This window comes from Elephas maximus, chromosome 2 (genome assembly GCF_024166365.1).
Source record: "Elephas maximus indicus isolate mEleMax1 chromosome 2, mEleMax1 primary haplotype, whole genome shotgun sequence".
Taxonomy (NCBI): domain Eukaryota; kingdom Metazoa; phylum Chordata; class Mammalia; order Proboscidea; family Elephantidae; genus Elephas; species Elephas maximus.
The window spans coordinates 2,856,122-2,881,242 of NC_064820.1; positions in this window are offsets into that span (position 1 = coordinate 2,856,122).

Consider the following 25,121-nt stretch of genomic DNA (forward strand, 5'->3'; position numbering starts at 1 on the left):
GTGGCGCAATGATTAAGCACTCAGCTGCTAACTGAACAGTTGGCAGTTTGAACCCACCCAGTGGCTCTGCAGGAGAAAGACCTGGCACTCGGTTCCCATAAAGATTACAGGATAAAAAAACCCTACTGGACAATTCTGCTCTGTCACATGGGATCGCTGTGAGTCAAAACCCAACTTGACAGCACGTAACAACAACCACATAACAATATACGTATGAAAACAAATAAGAGATTTCTGTAAGGAATTTGAAAGGTCTGAGATTTTTATCCTTCTTACAAATTAACAAATTAGCCTGAGACGGTTTCATGGGCTTTAATTGAATACATAAGGCTTCTGGGTCAGAGACAAAGGATATGTTATTACAACAATAACAGGAGCCAGAATATCTGCGTTTTTGTACCAGAGCCCCAATTCCCACAGGGAAGCCTGAAGAGAGCCACAGAACACGTGCACACACAGTGGGTTGCATCGTAGGAGAGAAACCCTGGGCTTTGAAACCCTGAGCTTTTCTAATGTGCAGTGAACATGCCTGCCCTTTGCTACAGTGGAAGACACTGTAGCTTCCAAGGCCGTTTGTTATATAATCATCCTTGAAAATATAGCATGAAATAAGCAGCGGCCAGTGCCTCTTTCAAAAGATGTCCAGAAATATAAGAGTCCTGTGGAGAACTATCTCCCAACAATTATACAAAAAACTAGAATGTATATAAATAAATGGAAATTCTAGAACTGAAAGATACATCAGAAATTATGAACTTAATAAATGGCCTTATCAGTAGATTCGACTTGGGAAGATGCAATTGGTAAAGTAGAAGACAGCCAGTAGAAGCCATGCAGACCGAAACAGAGGGGAAAAAAGAACACAGGATACAAAATAGATCTTCAGAGACATGTTGCATTAAATCCATCTCACGTACTTGTAGTGGAGATATGGAAGGAGAGGAGAGAAAAAGAATGGGGAGAAGTGGTGTTTGGAGTTACAATGGCCAAGGATTTTATAAAACTAGTAAAATATTTTCTAAAACTACTGAAATCCTTTGAGCCCCAAGCAGTACAAAAACAAAGAAAACCAGCCTTTGCATATTCTAGTAAAGCTACTAAAAATAAGGCAAATAACAAAATCTTGAAATCATAACGAGAGGATGCGTTGCCTTCAAATACCGACCCGATAAAACTCTGATCAGCTAAGGACGTGCAGTCTAGCTTCGGGCATTACCAGCGTACAGACGGTAATTAACGACGTGAAGAAGATAAAACTGAAGAGAGAACGTGAAGCCCTGGGGGAAGAGAAGGGAGACCGGATCACAGGAATTCCCTGCAGCTGAGGGTGGATGAGGAGCAGGGCAGGGCAGGGAGGAGGGGCCTGTCAGTCCTGGCGTGGAACGCAGGTGAGGGAGGCAGATGCAGACCTTCAGAGCATGCAGTGGAGGTGAGTTGAGGGGCAGGTGGTGAATGGAGACAGGTACATCCAGAGAGGGCGAATGCTGCAGAACGTGAAGGCATCAGCTGTGGGAGTCGAGAGTGGACATGCCACACGGGGAGAGGTCCGGGGAGGGATTGTCAGCAGAGACCTTGACCTTTCAGGGTAGAGCTGTCCTGGACAATGACACCACTGGGGCGTGACCACACCATTTGGAGACAGTCTTACCCGGAGGTGATATTGCTGGAGTTGAGGGGCCTTGCACCAAGGTGTTGATGGGACATAAATGTGGAGGAGCTGGGAACTCTGGTCCTGGAGGCAATGAAGTGGAGGTAGAACGCAGGGTGGTCTCCAAACAAGAAGGGGAGTGAACTGAGGGTGAACTTCGGTGATGTAGAGAGAGTGAGGTGCTGCCCTGGAGCACTGGCAACCACAGAGAGGGGTGGGAAAGAAGCCGGGAAACATTCTTGGGGAACCAGGAGGAAGGAACTCTCCCTTCAAGATGGGGAAAAAGGGCCTCCAGGTGAGCCCTGGGGTCAGTGAAGGTGCAGGCTGAGGGAGCCCTCAGGGAAGGGCGAGGGATTTCTCGAGGTTTCTGTAGAGCGGCGGGCTAAGGAGACAGCAGGTATCAGAGAGGACATGACCTGGGTCGGGAGAGAAGTGAAATGGTGGTTGCAAGATGCTCCCTGATCCTCCTTCCTTTGTTCCCACTGCTGAGGGAGCCACCTTTGCAATCCAGTCGATTTTGACTCACAGCGACCCCATGGAGTTTCCAAGTCTGTAATCTTTACAGGAGCACATGGCCAGGACTTTTCTCCTGCGGCTCACATGGAAGGCTCAAACCGCCAACCTTTTGGTTAGCCACTGAGCACTTAACCACTGCACCACCAGGGGGCTGGTGGAGAAGAAACATGAGGGAGTCAGATCAGCCCCCAGGACGGTCGTTTTATCTTGTTCAGTGCAATGCGGAATCTCAGTCATTCTGATTTTCTGTCTGAAAAGTGTAATACCTACTTCTGAGCTGCTTTCATGCAAAAGGTAAATTACTTTATTTTTCTAATTGGTGGTGAAGGCCCCAAAACTTCCCCGGATGTAACACGACACGTGGAAATGAGCAAAATGAGATCGTACCTGGGTTCCCAAAGTAAGACTATGGAATTCTACATCATTTTTTTTCCTTAAGATGTTCAAAGTATTAAATTATTCTATACCATAATGATAAAGGAAATCCTGGTGGCGTAGTGGTTAAGAGCTACCCCTGCTAATCACAAAGGCCAGCAGTTCAAATCCACCAGGCGCTCCTTGGAAACCATATGGGGCAGTTCTACTCTGTCCTATAGGGACCCTATGAATTGGAATCAATGGCAATGTGTGTGTGTGTGTGTGTGTGTGTGTGTGTGTATTTTTAATAATGATAAAAATAAGCTAAGATGATTTAAATCTGTTTTCCTAAAGAAAATGCACATTTTTTTTAATAATGAACCCAAGATAAAATAATATCCAGCTCAAGGTTGACATTATGACACGTTTCTATAGGGTTTTGTACATTTTAAGTGAGGTGGTTGTGTTCTGAAGACTTTGAGCGTACATTTTCAGAGTTCTAAGAAACAATATAAGCCTCGATGATTTCATACTTTAAACAATACCTGAATTCAGTAATTACACAATAGTGTACACTTAGCGGTGATTGACAATATTGTACACTTAGCAGTAATTGACTAGCTAAGTCAAAGGAAGAAGCCCACTTATCAAATTTAAATATCTCTCACTTTGGTTCCCTCTTTGGTAACTGAGCCAAGCTACAGAAAATACAGCTTCATTGATTTTATCTAAGGTTTCAAATATCAATTCCTGGTAGAAAACTGCTAAGAAAATTCATCTGCCAGTTCTAGAAAGATGTCAAAACAGTTGTTGGCTTTTTCCTAGTATATAAACAGTAGTTCTAAAGCATTTGGAGTTTTTTTTTTTTTAACTTCAAGTTTGTCCTTAGAATTTAAGCGTGTTTGGGATCAGATATGCCTGGAGCGGTAGAAATGCAGATGCGCGTGCAAGAATCAACTCGTCGTGAAAATGTGATTTGAGAGCCGAAAGCTCGCTGCTCCCAGCTTGGGGTGCGCCAGGGAGTGGCAGACAGAGTCAGCTCAAATCCAAAACTTTTATTAATCTGGGAGTCAGAGGTGACAGAAAGAGGGAAAGATACAATTCCCTGTGCTCAGGAAGTTGACGGTGCACTTAAGACAAGAAAGAGACCCTGGGGATGTTATCACAAGGTGGTCAGGGTTCTCCACTGTGGGATGCCCAGAGGGGCGTGAGGTGTCCCCTGTGCTGACAGCGATTTCTGCTCCTTGAAACGCATTCATGCCTGAGGAATATTTCACGTTTTACGAGTTCGAGATAAGTAAGATCACATATTCTGAAACATTTTTTCCCAAGCTTTTGCTTTACATAATCATATTTTTTTCCAAAATCATATAATTTACACACACACACACACACATACAGAGAGAAAGGAGCCCTGCTGGCACAGTGGTTAAGAGCTTGGCTGCTAACCAAAAGGTCAGCAGTTTGAATCCACCAGCAGCTCCTTGGAAACCCTGTGGGGCATCTCTACTCTGTCCTGTAGGGTCACTGTGAGTCGGAATAGACTCCAGAGCAACAGTTTTTTGTTTTTTTTTTGGTATATATATATATATATATATAGACAGAGACGGTAAGAGAGATGAAGAGAGAGAGAGAGAAATGGAAAGACAGAGTCAGAAAGAGACAGACAGAGAGGCACACACAATCAGACACACAGGTGGAGAAGCAGACCCTCCGGGCTCAAGAGCGAAAGGGAGACAAATGCTGCATGAGGAAGCATAAAGACAGAGAGAGGGCAAGTCCCCTCAGGAGCACTCGGCCCTTCTCCTTCCCATTAGTCCTCATGGGTGTTCGAATCCACCCAGAGGTGCCTCAGAAGAAAGGTCTGGCAATCTACTTCCAAAAAATCAGCCATCGAAACCCTATGGAGCACAGTTCTGCTCTGACACACGTGAGATCGTCATGAATCAGAGTCTACTCAGTAGCAACTGGTTTCAACTGGTTTCTTTTTTTAGTTAATATTTCAAGACTTTGCTCAGCCACAATCTCATTTTACAGATAAAGAAACAGGCTTATAAGGGGCAAAATATGTTACTCAGGGTCACATGAGAAGTATGTGGTCGAATGTTCTTCATGTTCTTTACACGGATTTTTATTGTGCTTCAGTGAGTTTACAAATCAATTCAGTCCCACAGAAAAATTTATACACACCTTGCTATATACTCCTAATTGCTCTCCCCCTAATGAGACAGCACACTCTTTCCCTCCACTCTCTCTTTTCGTGTCCATTCGGGCAGATTCTGGCCCCCTCTGCCCTCTCATCTCCCTCCAGATAGGAGATGCCAACATAGTCTCATGTGTCCACTTGATCCAAAAAGCTCATTTTTCACCAGTATCATTTTCTATCCCATTGTCCAGTCCAATCCCTGTCTGAAGAGTTGGCTTTGGGAATAGTTCCTGTCTTGGGCTAACAGTAGGTCTGGACCCATGAACACCAGGGTCCTTCTAGTCTCAGCCAGACCATTAAATCTGGTCTTTTTACATGAATTTGGGGTCTGCATCCCACTGTTCTCCTGCTCCCTCAGGGGTTCTCTGTTGTGTTCCCTGTCAGGGCAGTCATCAGTTGTAGCCGGGCACCATCTAGTTCTTCTGGTCTCAGGCTGATATAGTCTCTGGTTTATGTGGCCCTTTCTGTCTGTTGGGCTCATAATTACCTTACGTCTTTGGTGTTCTTCATCCTCCTTTGCTCCAGGTGGGTTGAGACCAATTCATGCATCTTAGATGGCTGCTTGCTAGCGATTAAGACCCCAGATGCCACTCCTCAAAGTGGGATGCAGAATGTTTTCTTAATACATTTTATTATACCAATTGGCTTAGATGTCCCCTGAGACTGTGGTCCCCAAACCCTCGCCCCTGCTACACTGGCCTTTGAAGCATTCAGTTTATTCAGAAAACTTCTTTGCTTTTGGTTTAGTCCAGTTGTGCACATCTCTCCTGTACTGTGTGTTGTCTTTCCCTTCACCTAAAATAGTTCTTATCTACTATCTAATTAGTGAGTACCTCTCTCTCGCCCCCTTCTTGTAGCCATCAAAGATTATTTTCTTCTCTGTTTAAACAATTTCTCGAGTTCTTATAATAGTGGTCTTATACAATATTTGTCCTTTTGCAACTGACTAATTTCACTCAGCATAATGCCTTCCAGGTTCCTCCATGTTGAGAAATGTTTCACAGATTCCTCAATGTTCTTTATCGATGCGTAGTATTCCATTGTGTGACTGTACCACAATTTATTTATCCATTCATCTGTTGATGGGCACCTTGGTTGCTTCCACGTTTTTGCTGTTGTAAACAGCGCTGCAGTAAACATGGGTGTGCATATATCTGTTCGTGTAAAGGCTCTTATTTCTCTAGGGTATATTCCGAGGAGTTGGACTGCTGGATCTTATGGTAGTTGTATTTCTAGCTTTTCAAGGAAGTGCCAAATCGATTTCCAAAGTGGTTGTACCATTTTACATTCCCACCAGCACTGTATAAGTGTTACAGTATCTCCACAAGCTCTCCAACAGTGATTATTTTGTGTTTTTTGGATTAATGCCAGCCTTGTTGGAGTGAGATGAAATCTCATTGTAGTTTTGATTTGCATTTCTCTGCTAATGATCATGAACATTTCCTCATGTATCTGTTAGCTACATGAATGTCTTCTTTAGTGAAGTGTCTGTTCATATCTTTTGCCCATTTTTTAATTGCATTATTTGTCTTTTCGTTATTGAGTTTTTGCAGTATCGTGTAGATTTTAGAGATCAGGCGCTGATCGGAAATGTTATACCTAAAAACTTTTTCCCAGTCTGTAGGTAATCTTTTTACTGTTTTGGTGAAGTCTTTGGATGAGCATAGGTGTTTGATTTTTAGGGGCTTCCAGTTATCTAGTTTCTCTTCTGCATTGTTAGTAATGTTCTGTATACTGTTTATGCCATGTATTAGGGCGCCTAACATTGTCGCCATTTTCTCTTCCATGATCTTTATTGTTTTATATTTAGGTTTTTGATCCATTTTGAGTTCATTTTTGTGCATGGTATGAGGTATGGGTCTTGTTTCATTTTTTTGCAGATGGATATCCAGTTACGGTAGCACCATTTGTTAAAAAGGCTGTCTTTTCCCCATTTAACTGACTTTGGGCCTTTGTCAAATATCAGCTGCTCATGTGTGGATGGATTTATGTCTGGATTCTCAATTCTGTTCCATTGGTCTATGTATCTGTTGTTGTACCACTACCAGGCTGTTTTGACTACTGTGGTGGTATAATACGTTCTAAAACCAGGTACAGTGAGGCCTCCCACTTTGTTCTTCTTTTTCAGTAAGGCTTTACTTATTCGGGGCCTCTTTCCCTTTCATATGAAGTTGGTGATTTGTTTCTCCATCTCATTAAAAAATGCCGTTGGAATTTGGATCAGAATTGCATTGTATCTATAGATGGTTTTTGGTAAAATAGAATTTTTGCAATGTTAAGTCCTCCTGTCCATGAGCAAGGTATATTTTTCCATTTATGTAGGACTCTTTTGCTTTCTTGTAGGAGTGTCTTATAGTTTTCTCTGTATAAGCCTTTTACATCTCTGGTAAGATTTGTTTCTAAGTATTTTATCTTCTTGTGGGCTACTGTAAATGGTATTGATTTGGTAATTTCCTCTTTGATGTTCTTTTTATTGGTGTAGAAGAATCCACCTGATTTTTGTATGTTCTTCTTATATCCTGATACTCTGCTAAACTCTTCTATTAGTTTCAGTAGTTTTCTTGAGGATTCTTTAGGGTTTTCTGTGTATAAGATCGTGTCATCTGCAAATAGAGATACTTTGACTTCTTCCTTGCCAAATCTGAATGCCCTTTATTTCTTTATCTAGCATAATTGCTCTGCTTAGGACCTCCAGCACAATGTTGAATAAGAGTGGTGAAAAAGGGCATCCTTGTCTGGTTCTTGATCTCAAGCGGAATGCTTTCAGGCTCTCTCCATTTAGGATAATGTTAGCTGTTGGCTTTGTATAAATGCCCTTTATTATGTTGAGGAATTTTCCTTCTGTTCCTGTTTTGCTGAGAGGTTTTATCACGAATGGGTGTTCAACTTTGTCAAATGCCTTTTCTGCATCAGTTGATAAAATCATGTGATTCTTGTCTTTTGTTCTATTTATGTGGTGGATTACATTAATTGTTTTTCTAATATTAAACCATTCCTACATACCTGGTATGAATCCCACTTAGTCATGGTGAATTATTTTTTTGATATGCTGTTGGATTCTATTGGCTAGAATTTTGTTGAGGATTTTTGCATGTACGTTCACGAGGGATATAGGTCTGTAATTTTCCTTTTTTGTGGCGTGTTTCCCTGGATTTGGTATCAGGGAAATGCTGGCTTCATAAAATGAGTTTGGGAGTATTCCTTCCTTTTCTATGGTCTGAAATACCTTTAGTAGTAGTGGTGTTAACTCTTCTCTGAAAGTTTGGTAGAACTGTGTGGTGAAGCCATCCGGGTAATGGCTTTTTTTGTTGTTGTTTGGAGTTTTTTTGATTACCTTTTCAATCTCTTCTTTTGTTATAGGTCTATTTAGTTGTTCTAATTCTGTTTGTGTTAGTTTGGGTAGGTAGTGTGTTTCTAGGAATTCATCCATTTCTTCTAGGTTTTCTAATTTGTTAGAATACGATTTTTCACAGTAATCTGATATGATTCTTTTAATTTCAGTGGGGTCTATTGTGATATTGCCCATCTCATTTCTTATTTGGTTTATTTGCTTCCTCTTCTGTTTTTCTTTTGTCAGTTTGGCCAGTGGTTTATCAATTTTGTTGATTTTTTTGAAAAACCAGCTTTTTGTCTTGTTAATTCTTTCAGTTGTTTTTCTGTTTTCTATTTCATTTAGTTCTGCTCTAATACTTATTATTTGCTTTCTTCTGGTGCCTGAGGGTTCCTTTTGATGCTTTCTTTCTATTTGTTCAAGTTGTAGGGATAATTCTTTGATTTTGGCCCTTTCTTCTTTTTGTATGTGTGCATTTATTGATATAAATTGACTTCAGAGCCCTGCTTTAGCTGTGTCCCAAAGGTTTTGATAGGAAGTGTTTTCATTCTCATTGGATTTTATGAATTTCTTTATTCCGTCCTTAAGGTCTTCTATAACCCAGTCTTTTTTGAGCAGACTATTGTTCAGTTTCCAAGTGTTTGATTTCTTTTCCCTGCTTTTTCTGTTATTGATTTCTACTTTTATGGCCTTATGGTCAGAGAAGATGCTTCTTAATATTTCAATGTTTTGGATTCTGCTAAGGCTTGCTTTATACCTAATATGTGGTCTATTCTAGAGAATGTTCCATGTGCACTAGAAAAGAAAGTATACATGGCTGCTTTTGGGTGGAGTGTTCTGTATATGTCTATGAGGTCAAGTTGTTTCATTGTGGCATTTAGATCTTTCGTGTCTTTACTGAGCATCTTTCTGGGGATCCTGTCCTTCACCAAAAGTGGTGTGTTGAAGTCTCCTACTATAATTGTGGAGCTGTCTATCTCACTTTTCAATGCTGTTGGAGTTTGTTTTATGTATTTTGCAGCCCTGTCACTGGGTGCATAAATATTTAATATGGTTATATCCTCCTGGTATATTGTCCCTTTAATCATTATATAGTGTCCTTCCTTAGTCTTTGTGGTGGATTTAAATTTAAAGTGTATTTTGTCAGAAATTAATATTGCCACTCCTGCTGTCTTTTGATTGATGTTTGCTTAATATACTTTTTTCTATCCTTTGAGTTTTAGTTTGTTTGTGTCTCTAAGTCTAAGGTGTGTCTCTTGTAGGCAGTATACAGAGGAATAGTGTATTTTAATCCATTCTGCCACTCTCTGTCTCTTTATTGGTGCATTTAGTCCATTTACATTCAGCGTAATTATGGATAGGTATGAATTTTCTGCTGTCATTTTGATGTCTTTTTTTGGGTGTTGTTGACAGTTTCTTTTTCTCACTTAAATTTTTGTGCTGAGTAGAGTATCTTTATATATTGTCTTTTCCTCTTGCTCGTTGTTGTTGATTTTTATTCTGCTGCGTCTCTATTTTTCTTGCATTTTATTTTCATGTGTAGGGTAGTTTGTCTCCTTTGTGGTTACCTTAATATTTACCCCTGTTTTTCTAAATATAAAACTAACTTTTATGTCTTTGTATCGCCTTGTCTTCCTCTCCATATGAAAGTTCTATGACTATATTTCTTAGTACCCCTTATTGTTTTAATGTTGTCTTCTTTTACATAATAACATAGCTGTTTCCCTGTTTTGAGTGTTTTTTATCTTGATTTGTTTTTGTGATTTCCCTGTTTGGGTTGACATCTGATTGTTCTGTCCAGTGTTCTAGTCTTGGGTTTATACCTGATATTATTGATCTTCTAACCAAAGAACTCCCTTTAGTATTTCTTGAGGTTTTAGTTTGGTTTTTACAAATTCCTAAACTTCTATTTATCTGGAAATGTCCTAATTTCACCTTTATATTTGAGAGACAGTTTTACTGGATATGTGATTCTTGGCTGGCAATTTTTTTCCTTTGATGCTTTATATAAGTCATCCCATTGCCTTCTTGCCTGCATCGTTTCTGCCCAGTAGTCCGAGCTTATTCTTATTGACTCTCCTTTTTAGGTCACTTTTCATTTATCCCTTGCTGCTCTTAAAATTCTCTCTTTTTCTTTGGTTTTGGCAAGTTTGATTATAATATGTCTTGGTGACTTTCTTTTAACATCTACCTTATGTGGAGTTCAGTGAGCATCTTGGATAGATATCTTCTCATCTTTCACAATATGAGGGAAGTTTTCTGCCAATAAATCTTCAACAATTCTCTCTGTATTTTCTGTTATCTCTCCCTGTTCTGGTACTCTAATCACTCGTAGGTTGTTTCTCTTGATAGAGTCCCACATGATACTTAAGGTTTCTTCATTTTTTAAAAAATTCTTTTATCTGATTTTTCTTCAAGTATATTGGTGCCAAGTGCTTTTTCTTCAAATCCACCAATTCTGTCTTCCACTTGCTCAATTCTGCTTATCTGGCTTTCTATTGAATTGCCTAATTCTGTAATTTTATTGTTAATCTTCTGAATTTCTGATTGCTGTCTATGGATTCTTCCAGCTTATTTAATTGTTCATTATGTTCCTGAAAAACTTTTTAATTTCTTCAACTGCTTTACCTGTGTGTTCCTTGGCTTTTTCTGCATATTGCCTGTCTCCTTCCTGATGTCTTGAAGAGTTCTGTATGCTAATCTTTTGTACACTGCATCTGGTAATTCCAGGAATGCACTTTCATCTAGAAGATTCCTTGATTCTTTGTTTTGAGAGCTTGTTGAAGTGATCATGGTCCATCTTTATGTGATTTGATATTTGTTGTCTCTGAGCCATCTATAAGTTACTGTATTAGTTTATTTTATGTTTGCTTACTGTATCCTAGCTTCTTGCTTTTTTTTTTTTCTGTCATGCCCAAATGGGTTGCTGGACTGAGCTAGCTGATATTTCGCTTTTGAAGCTCTGACGTCCTGTCCCGAGATGGCTAGAGATGTTATCAGGTATATCAGTCTAGGAGTCCATACACTTTTCTTGTATGGATTCAGCTCAGGTGTCCAGGTAGCTGATTATCAAGTATGTGGTAGAAGTTCTTTCCTACAGTCTTAGAGGGGCAGGAATATTGGTGTAGGTAGTGGTACCTGGTTGCAGCAGGGGATCACACTCTGAACAAGGCAGGGGCTGAGAATCATCCCCCAGGTATCTCTGAGGAAAGCATGTCACTCTTCCCTAGAGTGTACACGTAGGTGGGTTCTGTAGATGGATCACGGGCACCCAGTGTTTTTCATCGTAAGGACTAGGAGGTACCAGTTATCCTTGGATCACTGCTGCGGGTGGCTGGGTGACCTTAGTGGAGCCACCAGTCCTTATGCTCCTGGTGTGGGTAGGTGAGGACCCTGTTTAATAGGCAAAGCAGTGTCAATCATCAAACGCCCACCTCTCCACCACACAGCTGAAACAGTTGTAGTCTGCCAACAAGGCCTATTCTCTTGAAATAGTCCCAAACAGGTCCATGCAGGGGGGAAAGCTATTCAAAGTCCACGGACCATTTATGCCTGGACAGAAGCCACTTCTGTCCTGAGCTCCCCAGGTTAGTGGAGCTGACAAATTAACTTTTCCACCAATTGAGAATTTCTTCCTTCTCCAAGGCCAGGAAGATGGCTCTAGGTGCTCATGAGTGCCTTTCTCAGGCTCAAGGAAATCAGCAGCCACTGAAGCCAGCTTGAGGGGGAGGGGGCACATTAAAATATGCACAAGTACTTAGCTTTTGCTGAGAGCACCATTTTTCTGGGCTTCTGGATGTATAAGTAGGCTGTGTGGCTGGCTGCTTCTCCCTGAGGAAACTGTGGCTGAATGCTGGTATCAGCCCATCACAGCTGCTCCAGGGAATGGTGCCTGAGAGCTCCTGGCAATTCAGGTCTGGTAATTCCTCTCTGCTTCTGAACCGTCTCTCCCTCCCCCTCCCCCTCAGTCTGTTTTCTGACTTTGTCTTTGATGTTCAGGGCTCCTAGCTTGTCACAAATATAATTATTTTGCTTGTTTTTGGGGGTCTTTTTTGTAAGAGGGCTTGCCGGAAGAGTCTGTCTAGTCCACCATCTTGGCCCCACCTCCCTCAATTGGTTACTTAAAAAAAAAGGAATTAATACTACAAAATTAGGTATGGAAGTAAATATTTATTTAGTAAAGGATACAAGGGTGGGGGGATCCTGGAAATCTTTACAGAAGCAGGCTGCCACGTCTTTCTCCCATGGAGTGGCTGGTGGGTTTTAACCACAGACCTTCTGGCTAGCAGCCAAGCGCTTAACCACTGAAGCACCAAAAAAGAAAAAAAAGTTGTTTTTTTTTTTTTCCTGAAGCACCAGGCACAGTAAAAATGAGGGAAACCCTCAAATTTAAATTCAAGTTTAAAAAATCTGATAGAAACAACATATCCAATAAATTCAAGAAAAATAAGAGAACTTTTGTCAGTCACCACACAAGACTCTACGATAGTCCCTCCTCATATCTCTCATGACAAACTCTTGGATTGAAGACCGTAGTTTTATACAAATAACATGCACATTCTATGTTTGTTTGCCACCTCCCCCTCCCCCTTTGAGATATTTTTGTATGCACTGCTTTGCCAATTTATTTGTACGTGTTGCTGTAAAGAGATTAGCATAATGCACTTATAAAAATCTTAATTTTTTCAAGTCTTCTTCATTTTCAGCAAGCAAGGTTGTGTCATGTGCATAACGCACATTGTTAATGAGTCTTCCTCCAATCCTGATGCCCCGTTCTTCTTCATATAGTCCAGCTTCTCAGATTATTTGCTCAGCATACAGATTGAATAGGTATAGCGAAAGAATACAATCCTGATGCGCACCTTTCCTGACTTTAAACCAATCAGTATCTCCTTGTTCTGTCTAAACAACTGCCTCTTGATCTATGTAAAGGTTCCTCACGAGCACAATTAAGTGTTCTGGAATTCCCATTCTCCACAATGTTATCCATAGTTTCTTATGATCCACACAGTCGAATGCCTTAGCATAGTCAATAAAACACAGGTAAACATCCTTCTGGTATTCTCTGCTTTCAGCCAGGATCCATCTGACATCAGCAATGATATCCCTGGTTCCATGTCCTCTTCTGAAACCAGCCTGAATTTCTGGCAGTTCCCTGTCAATACACTGCTTCAGCCGTTTTTGAATGATCTTCAGCAAAAGTTTCCTTTGGGTGATATTAATGATATTGTTCTATAATTTCTACATTCAGTTGGATCACCTTTCTTGGGAATAGGCATAAATATGGATCTCTTCCAGTCAGTTGGCCAGGAAGCTGTCTTCCATATTTCTTGGCATAGACGAGTGGCTACCTCCAGCGCTGCATCTGTTTGTTGAAACATCTCAGTTGATATTCCATCAATTCCTGGAGCCTTGTTTCTCACCAATGCCTTCAGAGCAGCTTGGACTTCTTCCTTCAGTATCATCAATTCCTGATCATATGCTACTTCTTGAAATGGTTGAACACTGACTAATTCTATTTGGTATAATGACTCTGTGTATTCCTTCCATCTTCTTTTGATGCTACCTACATCGTTTAATATTTTCCCCATAGAATCCTTCACTATTGCAACTCGAGGCTTGAATTTTTTCTTCAGTTCTTTCAGCTTGAGAAACACCGAGTGTGTTCTTCCCTTTTGGTTTTCTGTCTCCAGGTCTTTGCACATGTCATTATAATACTTTACTTTGTCTTCTCGAGATGCCCTTTGAAATCTTCTGTTCAGTTCTTTTACATCATCAATTCTTCCTTTTGCTTTAGCAGCTTGACGTTCAAAAGCAAGTGTCAGAGTCTCCTCTGACATCCATCTTAGTCTTTTCTTTCTTTTCAATGACCTCTTGCTTTCTTCATGTATGATGTCATTCCACAACCCATCTGGTCTTCGGTCACCTAGTGTACAATATGTCTACTCTATTCTTGAGATGGTCTCTAAAGTCAGGTGAGATATACTCAAGGTCATATTTTGGCTCTCGTGGACTTGCTCTGATTTTCTTCAGTTTCAGCGTGACCTTACATATGAGCAATTGACTGTCTGCTCCACACTCAGCCCCTGGCCTTGTTCTGACTGATGATATTGGGCTGATGATAATGAAGATCAAAGACCACAGCCTTCAGTATGGATTGCACCTCAACATAAAGAAAACAAAAATCCTCACAACTGGACCGATGAGCAGCATCATGATAAACAGAGAAGAGATTGAAGTTGTCAAGGATTTTATTTTACTTATATTCACAATCAACAGCCATGGAAACAGCAGTCAAGAAATCAAAAGACGCATTGCATCGGGCAAATCTGCTGCAAAGGACCTCTTCAAAGTGTTGAAGAGCAAAGATGTCACCCTGAAGACTAAGGTGCACCTGACCCAAGCCATGGTATTTTCAATCACATCATATGCATATGAAAGCTGGAAAATGAATAAGGAAGACCGAAGAAGAATTGACACCTTTGAATTGTGGTGTTGGTGAAGAATATTGAATATACCATGGACTGCCAAAAGAACGAGCAAATCTATCTTAGAAGAAGTACAGCCAGACTGTTCTTAGAGGCAAAGATGGCGAGGCTGAGTCTTATATACTTTGGACATGTTGTCAGGCGGGATCAGTCTCTGGAGAAGGACATCATGCTTGACAGAGTACAGGGTCAGCGGAAAAGAGGAAGACCCTCAAGGAGGTGGATTGACACAGTGGCTGTAAGAATGAGCTCAAGCATTACAAAGATTGTGAAAATGGCTCAGGACCAGGCAGTGTTTCATTCTCTTGTGTATAAGGTTGCTGTGAGTCGGAACCAACTCAACGGCACCTAACAACAACAACAACAACTTACAAAAATACCTTGGGGGGGAAGATGTGGTTGGCAAACATAAAAGGTGTACATTATTTGCATAAAACACGGTAATCATTTTCGAAATAGCATTTCCTATTTTGAGAAATCAGAACAATTTTAATCATAATTCATTGATTTTTATGGATAACCCCTTGTCATTTGTAACCACGTGTAAGTTTTTATATTTTTATTTTTTTGTCAAGTTTTGAATGCTTCTATCAACTTCATTCATGCATAAGCTGAGAGATTAGACAGTCACTTCCACAGGCTAGCTTCTGGCTTCATGCCTTCATACCTTTCTTCCCCTCCACCCCTCACATACCCTGGGACTACGTACTGTGGGACCCTCCTTGGCTCTGATATCCACTGTCAGCACATGGATGACATGACGCTGCAGAGTGTGGTCGAGTCCCTCTGGAAGCCACGTCCACAACAGAATGACCTATGACACCTTCACTGTATATTGAACTGACTGCACACTACATAAATACATTTCTCAAAACCTAATGCTCATGAGAAGCTTACTTTGTACACATCACCAGGAAAGACTAATCCCTAGAAAGGATCTCATGCTTGGTAAAGCAGCAAAACCAAAATGCATTGCTGTCGAGTCAATTCTGACTCCTAGTGACCCTATAGGACAGAGTAGATCTTCTCCATACGGTTTCCATGCTCTGTGTCATCCATGTGCTGGCATTGGTTGTCAGTGTCAAGGGATTCGTGTAAATCTTTACAGAAGCAGACTGCCACATCTTTATCCCAAGGAGCAGCCGGTGGGTTTGAACCACAGACCTTTCAGTTAGCAGCAGAGCACTTAACCACTCTACCACCAGGGTCAGGAAAAATGAGGGAAACCTTTAGTGAGATGGATTGACACCAAATCTATAACAATGTGTTCAAATATATCAAAAACCCTGAAAATGGCGGAGGACCGAGCAATGTTTCATTCTGTTATATATCATGTCACCATGAGTCAGACCCCATTCAACAGCAACTAGCAACAACAACAACCCTAACTAAATGTATCCCACATCAATTTCCCCTTAGGAGATTCCAAAAATGCCCACAGCCATCCAACAGTGCCTAGGGCCCCTGAAGCTTCACCTCATTAGCTCCGAGGCTCTCCACCTCTGTACCACTTGTACCAGGCTTGTGCTGGACAAGGGAAGGCAAACTGACCAAGACAGCTCTGGACGTGACTCCTTCCCAAAGGGCCTGAGACCCTGGAGATGGTGATGACAGAAAGGAAGCAAAGGCTGGGCAACCTTGGGCATATCCACTGCCTCTCTCTGCCTTGGTTTCTGACCTGTAACAAGAGGATGATTACAGCATCTATAATCACCCAGATTCTCGTGCATGACTCATTGAGTTCATACATATAAAGGAGGAGCCTGGCCACATAGGAACTTACGTCCAATAAATGACCATTCTTTGTATTACTGCTATTACCACAAGGCTGAGCATAATGTAAGTAATATTCACTATTAGCTGCTGTCAAGTTGACTCTGACTCATAACGCCCTTGGGTCCAACAGAACGAAAAGTTGTCCAGTCCTGAACCACTGTCGTAATCACCGACATGCCTGAATCCGTTGTTGTGGCCCCCGGGTATTTTGAGTGCCTTCCAACCTGGGGGCTCATCTTCCAGTGTTGTATCAGGCAGTGTTCTGTTGTGATCTGTAAGGTTGCCATTGACTAATTTTCAGAAGTAGATCAGCAGGACTTTCTTCCTAGTCTGTCTTAGTCTAGAAGATTTGCTGAAACCTGTCCTCCATTGATGACTTGGCTGGTATTTGAAACACCGGTGGCATAGCCTCCAGCATCACGGCAACATGCAAACCACCACAGTATGACACACTGACAGGCAGTTGGCAGCAGTAATATTTAGAGAAGAAATATTTCATCAAACACTCCTTATGGCAAATGACATGTGGTACGATTAAAAAGAAAAATGAAAATCCACAGCATTTGAAGAGGAAAGATGTGCTTTCAGACTGAGTGACTATCAGGACAGAGGCGTGTCCGTCACAGGGAAACAGTAGCTCAAGTTCTTTGGAGTATACACTGGGGGTTGTTTAAGGGTTCAGCCAAACACAAGCGAGTTGTGACTAGCCATTACGAGGTGCCATAGGAAGGGAGACAGATTCTCCATTGCTCTGTTCTGGGGAAATACAGAGAAACATGCCAAGGCAAAGCCATCCCTACCCTCACGTTATGACAACGGCCCTGCTCAAACACAGAATATCCTCACGGCTCTTTGGACAGAGGCTTTCTCCACCTCTAAGGCAATATTCTCATTGTTGCCACGTATTCTTTAAACAGGGTGGAAGTTACTTAAATTTGTCCACGAATTACAGAAAAGGTAGATTCTCTGTACTCAATAAGTCAAGATTGCTCAATAACTTGGGTTCTCTGCCTTTGAGATACTCAGAGAAAGAAAAGAGCCTTTATAAGGCAGGTCACTTGTCATTTTTCTGTTTTGTTGCTTCTCATCTGTTTTTCTTTTGGCAAAAGAGATTATGATGGAAAGTCCCTTCAGAAAATGGAGACCAAGGTCATCATCCAACCAAGGCTGTGGGAAGAGAAGCAGACAACTACTGTCTGACCAGGGCATGAGCTGTCTCATTCAGTGTTAGTTTGATTGTTCAGTGCTTTCTGTTTTCAAAAGCTTTATGGAAATTAGGAATGGGAAAGTTAGTAAAGTATGCCAAAATTCAGACAGTACAGATCCTAGAATTTCCCAGCAATGTTTTCCTGGGAAGACAGGAAGGGGAGCCAGGTAGAGGAGAATGTATCAAAAGTGAAGTGAGCCAGAGCCGAAGGTCACGAGTTCTGTTCACAGTAAGGCTCTAAAAGTGAGTCCCTGGGTGGTGCAGATGCTGCTAACAAGCAGGTTGGAGGCTCACTGCACTGACAGACACCTCAGAAGAAAGGCCTGGTGATCTACTTAAGAAAGGTCACAGCCTTGAAAACATTATGGAGCTCAGTTCTACTCTGACACACATAGGGCACCATGAGTCAGAATTGACTCGATGGCAGCTGGGAGGATTTTGATTGCATTCACCAACATAGATATCCTTGGGTGGTGCGAACGGTTGGCTCTTGGCAACTAATTGAAAGGTTGGCAGTTCAAGTCTACTGAGCAGTGCTGCGGAAGAAAGATCTGGCAATCTATTCCAAAAAGCAACCATTGCAAAGCCTATGGAGAGCAGCTCTACTCTGACCACATGGGGTCGCTAGGAGTCAGAGTTGGCCTAATGGCAATAAATTTTTTTTTAATCATAGATACAAAGTAGCATTTGCCAGAGTCTGGTGTTTGAGAGCGATGGAAAGAAAATCTCACAGAAAACAACAATAAATGCAAACGTGTTTTTGCCTATTGTGAGTCAGTCCCATGGGAGAGCCACCAACAAAAGAAAAGACTAGAAATCCGGGACCTGCCAAGGTTGAGTGCACGGAGGCTCCCCGATGTATGCCGTTCTCTCCCGAGGACCGCCGTGTGCAGGAATCGGGGACCTGCCAAGGTTGAGTGCACGGAGCCTCCCCGATGTATGCCGTTCTCTCCCGAGGACCGCCGTGTGCAGGAATCGGGGACCTGCCAAGGTTGAGTGCACGGAGGCTCCCCGATGTATGCGGTTCTCTCCCGAGGACCGCCGTGTGCAGGCCCTGCTCGAGAATCCGTCCCAGGTGGTGCAGAGGCGGCACCCCCAGCCTGGGCAGCAGAGCTGGTTCCAGTCCAGCCTCGGCCATCTAAGCAGGCCTTGGGTAGATGCCAGGACCCTCAGGGATGAGGTTACTTTAAAAGGAGGGTGGGTTGGGGAGAATAGGGTGGAATTTTAGGATCAGACCCCTGATGCCGTGCATAGAAAGGGGCTTCACGGTTGCTTGAAGGAGAGCATAAGGGGAACAGTACTGTTGAAATAACTTAGTTTGCATTTCCTTTCCCAGCTATCCATGACTATTTTCCTTCTCATCTCTCCCTTTCGGGCTAAGGCTGGGACATGAGTCCTATTGCTACAGCAGTGCTTGTACTTTTCAGCAGGAAGAAGCCACGAGAACGCGGGGTTCCATGTCTAGTGTGGCCAGGATGGCACAGGTCCCGTGCTCTCTGCCAGTGCAGGAAGTCGTGGGGGCCCAAGCGTCCTGAGTCTGCTGGGATGAGACCTGGTGCCCCTAAGCTGGGGGCAAGCTGATCAGGGAGGAGACACCAAGGGTCCACGCTTTCAGGACAGCTGAGGCGCCGGGTCAGCAGAGAGGGGTGGTGAGGTGGAGGATGGCGGGAGGTGCCTTAGCCTGGACACTCACATCAGCCAGAGCGAGAACAAAGGCCAGGGCCAGATACACAGATGGCTCTCAGAGTCGACTATTTGTGCGTGTGTGTCTATATGCCTTTTATGGCTTTTGAGGAGGAAGGTGGACATTGTGCAGAGTCCTGGCTGTGTGTGGGTGGCATGGACAGGGCAGTTCTGTTCTTTCTGTCTTATTACCCATAGATGAGTGGCTGCTAGCACTAGTCTAATCCTCCACATCAAATTGCTGCTTCGGGAAGAAAAGTGATGGTCTGCTCTTAGACAATAAATACAGCACAACTCCGGGACAAGGGCTCTGAATTATGGAGTGCAAGAAAGAAGACGATAGGTGTTGAGAGAATGAAAAATCCCTTGGTCAAAGGACTGGCACTTTCGGCTCTGTTGTTGGCAATTTGCAAATGCCAGATCGCTAAGGCGAAAGACCAGGGTGTAGGAGAGAGCTCTCAGTGCTTAGGAAACAGCCAAGTGTCTTTTTTTATCATAAAACCAGGGCTGTTAGCTTTAGAACTTTGCCAGGCTATTTTCCGGAAACTTTTCCGAAAACAAGTTTCAACGATGTAATGAAGTAAAAATGGGAGCTAGGCAACAGTACGTCTATTGTGGGACTGCACGGTGACTGTGGGCTTGTGAAGGCCATTCTTTATGAGAGAACGAGATGCTACCCAACCCACACACCCTTGGGATCTGTTTCTAGTACCCCTAGGGGTGACCGCTCACACGCCTTGCCCAGGTTTAATGGTACTGATGGAAAGAAAAGAATTAGATTCTCAGAAACAAAGGATAGAGAGATTTAGGAAAAAAACCTAGGGCAAGTCGCAGTCCTGCATTCATCGTGCCCGACCTGGGCATTGCTATTTACAAAATTTTGACAGCCTGAAGCTAAAAAGAAAGCTAACTCATGAAACTCACAAAAGGATTCATTAAAGTGAATATTGCCAAGTTTTGTCTTCTTTGAGAGGGTGGTTATCATATTTGCTATAATACATTGGATTTTCCCTTTTAGGATAAGATGTGTAGAGTACTGTGACTAGTGTATTGTAGAGCTAAGACCCAGTGCCCCTGGAGGCCACTGTACTCAGACTCAATGAGTAACTCCAAAGAAATAAATATATATAGGCACATATGACAGAATTGTGTTGCCTAACTCTTTACTATCCAGAAAGTTCTACCAAAAATACCCAATTGATGACAGTAGCATTAGAGAAGGAAGGGCAGGATGTATAAGTCTATTGTTTCCACTTTGGAGCTATTTCACCTCTTAGGGAAAGATTTGAAAATATGTATGTTTGAGATGTTCAAAAAGATAAAGAGAAGAAGGAATCTGTATAGGGCATGATGCATGAAAAAAGAGGTGCAGAGAAACAAGCAAAATTATGAAATAGACTATGATCACTGGGGAAAAAAATTTAAAGAGGTGAATTGTAAATTAGATATTACTGACAGTAATTAGAAAACAGAACTGAGAAAATAAGCCAAAATACGCCACGGATTGTTGTTGCCGTGGTCTTGTGCCATCGAGTCAGACCCTGTGTCTTACAGAGTAGAACTGCTCCGTAAGATTTCTTGGCTGTGATCTTTAAGGAAGCCGATCACCATCTCTTTCTTCTGTGGTGCCATTGGATGGGTTTGAACTTCCAACCTTTAAGTTAACAGCCAAGCACAAACCATTTGTGCCACCAGGGAGTTTACCTCACATATATGAAATACAAAATAGAAGAGTCATGACAAATGAATGTTGTCACATTTATCTAAGACCGAAAGTGAGAATAGAGAGAATAAGGGAAGCAGCAATGTTCAAAAGCACTGCTGGGTGCCAGCGTGTACTACACTGCCGAGATTTAATGGAGAGAGAAGGGTTAGACATTGGAAAAAACGGAGAGGAACAGACCGAGGGCCATATCTGAACCTCCCAGGGTATCCTCCAAGTCAATAGAACAAATGACAAAGTCTTCAGAGAACGGTTTGTCAAAGAAAGCTTACTGTCCACCCAGGATGGCTGCGGCCCCATCCCCAGCTTAGACTTCCTCCCGCGAGGTGGCTGCACAGCCAGCGCTTCTCCCACTGCTAGTGTCCCCAGGGGGCTGACTCTGGACAACGGAACCTGAGCCACCCATGTCCCTTCTGGTGGGAGCCTCTCCCCCTCTGTTCGTGTGCTGGGTGGACATGCTCAGTGAGTGCTGGGAGGCCACACGCTGACTAAGACAGAAGCCCTTCCAACCTGGGTTTCCGCCCACATTGCTGCTTGTGTCAATGTTGCTCCTCCCCTCACTTATCTGAAGGATTTATATGAGCAAAGCTTGGTGTTGAAGCCATTATGCAATTTGAGATCTATTTATTAAAGCAGTTACTTACCCTAACCAGTACCGAGACAGCACGTAAAATGTTTCTATAATTCTGTAGAAATACATTCTTCATATTAGTAACACTTTTTTTTTTTTTAATAGCTATAGCATTTTTCAAGACTTGGTGTAGTGGTTAAGGAGCTTGGTTGCTAACCAAAAAGTCGGGAGTCTGAATCCACCATCCACTCCTTGGAAACCCTATGGGGCAGTTTTACTCTGCCCTATAGGGAATTTTTTTTTTTATAGGGTCACTATGAGTCAGAATTGGGTTGACAGCAATGGGTTCGTTTTTTTGTATTTTGCTTTGTTTTGTTTTTCGGCAAGTTTCCTCAATTGTCGCATCAGGAATTAATGATGTTAAAAATGGTTCCTATTCATAAGAAGACCTTGAACTTACACGATATATGTTTTTCCAAATGTTCGCAAAGAAAAATGAAAGTACTTTACAGAAAATAGCTGTCATTTTTGGAAGAGACAGAAACTGTATGGTGTGGCTTAGAACTCTTTGAGGTCAAGCCCCTGTGAACATCACTCTTGGCTTCTTAGACATTATGCACTGATTAGAAATGAAAAACATATAAATTTTCAATATTCTGTAAGGAGATAAGGGATTTTAAGTACCTTCAGGGAGAAAAACATTCTAAAGCTTGAAGCCATGATTTGAGGCTTAGAAACTTCAATTAGTAACCCTTACAAGGGTGGCCGTGAGTCAGAGTCAACTCTACGGCGACGTGTTTGATGGGTTTCGCGGAGGTGAGTGTTGTCTGTATTCTCTGCCATGCACAGCCGCCGCCCATCTGCCAGTGGAGGCTTCCCTGTCGCTGTGATACTGAACAGGTTTCAGTGGAGATTCCAGACTGGGACAGACTCGGAAGAAAGGCCTGGTGATCTGCTTCTGAAAATTAGCCAGTGAAAACCCTATGGACCATAATAATCTGCCTCTGTTGCGCATGGGGTCACCATGAGTTGAGGGCCAACACGACAACAGCTAACAACAGCACTAGGAAAAGAAGAAAACACTGCCATCGAGTTGGTTCTGACTCAGTGCAACCCCATAGACAGGCTGTACATCTCTACAGAAGCAGACGTCGTTCTCCTGTGATGCTGCTGGTGGTTTTGAAACACTGACCTTTCGATAAGCAGCCGATTGCTTTAACCACTGCACCACCAGGGCTCCTTCCGCCAACAGCATAACCAAACCAGAAAACCTGTTGCCGTCGAGTCAATTCCAACTTATAGGACCTTATAGCAACCTTAGCAAGCTCCACCATGTTTCCACTCACTGGGAGCTGGGCAGCCTTCGCGCATCTACTTTTATGTCTTGTTTTTGTAAATGTGACTGGCATTCCTCTAACTTAGGCAAGATAGCACTGACGCTAATCACAGCTCGCAGGGAGAAGACGGCTATGCCCCTAGCGTGGACGTACATTAAACTAAGGACAAATGTGAAGACCTCGATTTACAACATTTATCTAGTAGAGTTATATTAAAATATTGGATTAAAATAGACGTGCAGACTGAGCATGCATATTTAGTAATTTGGGAGGAGGTAATTTTGAAGAAAGATCTTTGGACCAGAAATCAGCAGACCCATATCTAACCCTGGAATGGCCATAGTAATATGGGAACATGAAATGGTGCAACAACTCTGGGAAACAGTTCAGCACTTTCTTGTCAAGTTTCATAGATACTTTTCCAGATGACCAAGCAATCACACCCCTAGAGAAATGAAATTTACATTTGCACTAATTGTACACAAATGTTTATAGCAGTTCTGTTTATAATTTCTCCAAACTGCATGTAATTGATATGTCCATTAACGAGTGAATGAATCAACAGTTATTCCACATAACGGGATGTTGTTGGTGTTGTATGCCGTTGAGCCTGTTCAACTCATAGTGACCCCGTGTGACAGAATAGAACGGCCCCATAGGGTTTTCTTGGGTGTAATCTTTATGGGAGCAGATTTATTATTTTTAGCTGATTCTCCACTAGAAAATTCAATAAGCCTAGGCTTCCTGCCCCTCTTTTCCTGGTACAATCTTCACATGGTTTGCTGTCTTCTTTGTGGAACTTAACATTTTCCTATGGTGGTGGTGGTTGTTTGGTGTGGTTGAATCGGTTTCAACTCTTAGCGACCCTGTGTACAACAGAACAAAACATTGCCCAGTCCTGCGGCATCCTCACAATCATTGCTATACTTGAACCCATTGTTGGAGCCACTGTGTCAATCCATCTCTTTGAGGGTCTTCCCCTTTTTCACCAACGCTCTACCTTACCAAGTGTGATGTCCTCCAGGGACTAGTCCCTCCTGATAACATGTCCAAAGCACATGAGACGAAGTCTTGCTGTCCTCGCTTCCAAGGAACACTCTGGCCACACTTCTCCCAAAACAGGTGCCAAACTCCGCTTGTCACATGGTCTCTGCCTCCTTGTGTCCTTCAAATCTCAAGTGGCAAGTCTCTGCTTCTGTCCTCGGAACTTCAGCCCTCGCACTGCACAGGGACCAGCTTTTGTGTTGTCTGTTGTCTGTCCCACCTGGGCTGCTTCGTCTTCATGATGTCACATGTTCTCCCCATGTCTCCTGACTTCAGCCTGACCACCCTGGGGCTGTTGATGGTTCTTTTGTTGAGGGGAGGTCCATGTCCACGGAAGTTACACTTTGTTGTTAGTCTTTAGATTCACGCATCACCGTTTTCCCAAGCTGTCTTGTCCTGACTTTTATTTTCACTTCCCCCCTCTCTGGGAAATATTGTAGACTCCTGAAGTGTAAAAATTGGGAAACTTTATTACCAGCCTGAAGCTATATCTCTCCTTCAACCTTTAACATATGGAGACAGTAAAATGTTATATAAACGTTCGGTGAATAAAATATAGTTTGGGGATTACTGTGTTTAAGGCTGTAAGTTGCTTCTTCAATATTAACTTACCTAAGCTAATTTAGGAAACTCTGATGGATGCTAACTAAAGGGTTGACAGTTCAAATCCACCAGGCACTCCTTGGAAACTCTATGGGGCATTTCTACTCTGTCCTATACGGTCACTATGAGTGAGAATCGACTCGATGGCAATGGGTTTTTTTAAGCTAATTTAACTCTCTCACCAAAGCTCCATCATCACCTTCACTGTCAGATGAGGAAACTAAGGCACAGAGAGCTGAAGTAATTTACCTGAAGTCACATGGTTAGTGAGCAAGGGAGCCAGGATCTGCCCCGCAGTTGATATTCCTGACCACTGTGCCCTTACACTTGCCACTTCCATGTTTGAGTTTATTTCTCAGTGTTAATTCTACTCCTGCACCAGCCAGTGGCAGCATGGCTTTTCACTGGCCTGGTAGCTGGAATGGATCTTGATTCAGCCAAACCAAATGAGGCCATTCCATTCTTCTTGGTGGTGATTGACCCAGGCTAAGCCAAGCCAATCTGATTCGTTACAATGGGAATAATTACCTGATTATATACAATTTCTCATCTCATAAAATGGGTTTATAATTTTACCAATTATGGGGTTACTAATGAGAATTAAATGAGTTAACTTAAAAAGAACTGGCTC